This window comes from Miscanthus floridulus, chromosome 10, assembly GCF_019320115.1.
Source record: "Miscanthus floridulus cultivar M001 chromosome 10, ASM1932011v1, whole genome shotgun sequence".
Taxonomy (NCBI): Eukaryota; Viridiplantae; Streptophyta; class Magnoliopsida; order Poales; family Poaceae; genus Miscanthus; species Miscanthus floridulus.
The window spans coordinates 27869842-27874755 of NC_089589.1; the positions used below are offsets into that span (position 1 = coordinate 27869842).

Consider the following 4914-nt stretch of genomic DNA (forward strand, 5'->3'; position numbering starts at 1 on the left):
CTATAATGGGCTAACAGCTAGACTATTTACGACAACAAAGTTAGCCCTGCTATCCATTTGGATGAACTGTCAGTCTTGCTCGATAACCCACGGGCCACGGCCCACCCAGTCCTTTTGTGCTGAGGCCTTGAGGGTGCGCAAAAGGCGTGCCCTCCCGGCCCACAGCCGACAGGCGACAGGCCTCGCCCCGCAAAAGCCCAAAGCTGTGTTGGACGGCAGCCGCCCGGTGAGGTGAGGTGAGACCGTGAGAGCGCAACGACGGAACGGAAGCGCAAAAAAGGGACATTTCCTAGCGCACACAGGTTCTCCCGCACTGCAAATATACAAGAGAAATGCAACTCGAAGGCGGCTAGTTTGGTTGAATTTCAGGCCATCCAGTCCAAGTCCTGCCTGCCGTGATGGGAATCAGAATCTGGCGGATCGGAAGCCGGAAGCCGCCTTCATGGACGACATGGCCCGCGGAGAGGAAAAAGCTAGCATCCATCTATTCTATCTATACAAGAAAGCAAGCGTCTGGAAGGTTGGCCCATCGATTCTTTTCTCGCCCTGTGTAATGTATAACCATCACCACCATCAGATGTATATGCAGCCTCAGGCAGCTGCCCCTGTCAGTGTCAGCTCGATCAGTACGTGCGTGTGTCGTCGCGTGGTGGTGGCTGGCTGCTTCGTCGATCGCCGGCGATATCTAGCTCCGACCATCAGATATATATGCAGCCTCAGGCAGCTGCCCCTGTCAGTGTCAGCTCGATCAGTAGGTGCGTGTGTCGTCGCGTGGTGGTGGCTGGCTGCTTCGTCGATCGCCGGCTATATCTAGCTCCGACACCTTGGCCGTCGACGATCAGGCAAGCACCTCGATTTCTGTAACCACATGCCCCCCTTACCCCTCTTCTTTCTGATTTACCATATTGTTTCCTGAAATATTTCTTTCTTATTTACCATATCCGCATATCGTCAGTTCCATCGTCATCCTTTATATGCAAGAACTTTATACAGAAGAACCGCAAGGTTTTTGAAGTTGAAGCAAATGTTCTTATCTTACGTCTGTATGGCAGTACATGTACATTACATATTTGATAGCTATCCTGCAGTTGGGATTTTTCACTTGCCGTTCAGATCACTGCTGAAGAGAAGAACACTGACATCATGTTAGTTTCAGGTACTCAACGTACTTGACAGACTTTAACTTATATAAGAAGTAATATTTAATGATTTTTCTCGGTTAGTATTTTCATTGTAATACTTCTCTTGGTTCCTATGCCTCTGCAGTTTCTTACATCGAAACAGAACAGAAAGCTGAAGGCGCTGGAGTTCCTCACTATGTACTTCTGAATCTCTCAATCAATCCCAAGCTTATCACTATGAAGGCTGCTGCAACTCGACGGCTTCTGCTCGTGCTCATGGCCTTCAGCCTGGTGCATCCTGTCACCTGCACCACCACTCCTGGCCATGAGAACCAAACAGATCAACTGTCGTTGCTTGAATTCAAGAAGGCGATCAGTTTCGATCCACAGCAAGCATTGGCATCTTGGAATGACAGCAATCACTTCTGCAACTGGCAAGGTGTCACATGCAGGACGAGGAGCAATCGTGTCACTAATCTTGACCTTGGAAATAGAGGTTTAGTCGGCCAAATATCTCCTTCCCTCGGGAACCTGACATTCCTGAAACACCTGTCCCTGGTGACAAACAGATTCAGTGGACAAATCCCAGCATCCCTTGGCCAGTTGCATCGCCTCCAAGCCCTCTACTTGAGTAACAACACGTTACATGGAGTTATACCAACTTTTGGAAACTGCTCTCGTCTGCAGAAACTATGGCTCAACGGGAACAATCTCGTTGGAGGATTTCCGGCTCTGCCACTTGGACTCAAACAGCTGGAGATTCGATCTAACAATCTTTCTGGAACCATTCCTTCTTCTCTTGCCAATATTACAACACTACAAATGCTTGACGTAAGTTTCAATAAGATTGCCGGAAACATCCCAGATGAGTTTGCCAAGTTACCGGAGCTACAGTATCTGCTCGCTGATAGCAACCATTTGGCAGGTACTTTTCCAGAGGCAATCCTGAATCTTTCTACTCTTTTTGCCCTTGATATTACAGTGAATCATTTTAGCAGCGAGGTGCCACCTGGCCTTGGTACCTTTCTTCCCAACCTCCAATTCCTTGCAATAGCCTCCAATTTTTTTCATGGATACATCCCTTCCTCATTGGCCAATGCATCTGATCTGCGCTTCATTGAGATAGCAGACAACAGTTTCACGGGGGTGGTGCCTAGATACATTGGCAAACATCGCAAACTCTACTGGCTGAATCTTGGGTATAATAAACTTGAAGCTCATAACAAGCAAGACTGGGAGTTTGTTTACAGCTTAGGCAACTGTAGTAAGCTGCGGCTTTTGTCTGTAGAGTCGAATCAGCTACAAGGAAATGTACCAACTTCATTAGGTAACCTTTCTGTTGAACTGCAGACATTATTTCTGGGGTATAATCAACTATCAGGTGGTTTTCCTTCTGGCATCGCAAACCTTCACAACCTGATGGGGCTAGAACTAGATGGGAATCAACTTACAGGCCAGATTCCAGAATGGCTTGGAGCTCTAAAAAGTTTGCAAGCGATGAGTTTAGCTAACAACAGTTTCTCAGGGTTTATCCCATCATCCCTTTCGAACTTGTCTCAGTTATCAGAACTTTTTCTTCAATCCAACAAATTCGAAGGGCATTTACCTGCAAGCATAGGAAATCTTCAGAATCTTTGGAAGTGCAGCTTTCAAATAATCTTCTTCATGGCGGTGTTCCCAAAGAGATGTTTGGAATTCCAACAATCTTTTATATTGATTTATCTGTAAACCACCTGCATGGGCAACTTCCTTATGAAGTAGGCAATGCCAAGGCACTCACATATTTTGATCTTTCGTCAAATATGCTGTTTCGAGACATTCCGACCACTATAGGTAATTGTGAAAACTTGCTATACATTGTGCTGGGACAGAATAGTTTTGGAGGAAGCATCCCCATTACAATAGGCAACATAAGTGGCCTACAAGTTCTGGACTTGTCTCACAATAATTTGACTGGGTCAATACCAATGTCCCTCAGCAACCTCCCATACCTTGAACAACTAGATCTGTCATTCAACAACATCAGTGGTGAGGTCCCAATGAAAGGGATATTCAGCAATGTGACTGCTGTGAGGATTGATGGAAATCAAGGGCTTTGTGGTGGGCCATTGGAATTACACCTACTCGCATGCCATGTCACGCCTATTAATTCAAGTAAGCAGAGGCGACATTCCATTGTACAAAAAGTGGTGATCCCCTTATCCAGCATTTTGTTAGTTGCTATAGTCATAACTGTAATGCTTGTCTGGAGAGGAAAACAAAAAAGAAACCTATTATCTTTGCCATCATTGGGTAGCAAATTTCCCAAAGTTTCTTACAACGATCTCGCCAGAGCAACATGTGGGTTCTCAGCATCCAATTTGATTGGCAAAGGAAGATATTCTTCCGTGTATAAAGGAGAACTCTTCCAAGGTAGAACCTTGGTTGCTATCAAAGTTTTCCGTCTAGAGACAAGGGGAGCACAACAGAGCTTCATTGCAGAATGCAACGCTCTACGTAAGGTGCGGCACAGAAATCTAGTTCCTATAGTAACTGTATGCTCCAGTATTGATTCCAGTGGAAATGATTTCAAAGCCTTAGTCTATGAGTTCATGCCACAAGGCGACTTGCATGAGCTACTGTACTCAACTAGATGTGATGGGAACACCTCAACTCAAATCCACGTCACAATGGCTCAAAGGTTAAGTATTGCAGTGGATGTTGCAGATGCATTGGAGTACCTCCACCATGGCAACCAAGGAACTATCGTCCATTGTGATCTAAAGCCTAGCAACATTCTTTTGGATGACAATATGACAGCAAATGTTGGAGACTTTGGTCTTGCCAGGTTCAAATTTGACTCAGCAGCATCATCGTGCACTCACTCGATCTCGACTTCAGGTGCTATTATGGGAACAATAGGATATATTGCTCCAGGTAATACGAAGTTTCATACTGCATAATTTTCTCGTGTGCATTTATCTTTGGTGTAAGCAATTCTTTTGTGCAATCTGCAGAGTGTGCTACAGGTGGAGCAGTGTCGAGTGCTGGAGATGTTTACAGCTTCGGGATTGTTCTACTTGAAATATTTTTGCGGAGGAGGCCAACTGACGATATGTTCAATGGTGGGATGAACATTACGAAATTTGTTGAGATGAACTTTCCTGACATGATACCACAGATTATTGACCCTCAACTACTAGAAGAGCAACAAGATTTATCTCAAGAAACTTCATTTGCCATGAAGGAGAAAAGCTTAGAGTGTTTGCTTTCAGTTCTAAACATTGGGCTTCTCTGCACTAAGGCATCCCCAAATGAGCGCATCTGCATGCAGGAAGTGGCTGCAAGGTTGCACGAAATCAAGAAGGCATTTCCAAGAGAAAACTAAGGTAATATAAACAACGTCCTCTATACTTGATAAGGTATATACTTTAAAAATTGTTCTAGATGCACCTCACTCTTTTTTTCCCCTCTTCCAGGTTTTGTCACTTTTACCCTAGTGGCTACTGCTGACATAATAAAGCTTATCTTCTTGCACCATAACGGCAGTTCAAGAAGGAAAAAAAAAAACGTCACACTAGCATGCAAGTTCTTGAATTTCTCGTGTTTGATTTCTGAAAAGAAGGGATTTGTTTGTACTGTTGCCAGATGTGATTCTGACATTTGGTGAATTTTCTCGTGTTTGCTTTCTGAAAAGAAGGGACTTGTACTGTTGCCGTAGCAATACCAGTTGTGTTGTGACAGTTTGCACGTTAGAATTGAAACCGTTGTGTGATAAAGCTTCTACCCATGGAGTTAAGTTTCATGAATCTAT

At 44.5% G+C, this 4914-nt stretch overlaps 1 pseudogene; it reads left to right on the plus strand.

Annotated features, from left to right (window-relative positions):
- Positions 1-1143: 1143 nt before the first annotated feature.
- On the plus strand, positions 1144-4681 carry LOC136486412 (putative receptor-like protein kinase At3g47110; annotated as a pseudogene).
- The last annotated feature ends 233 nt before the right edge of the window (positions 4682-4914 follow it).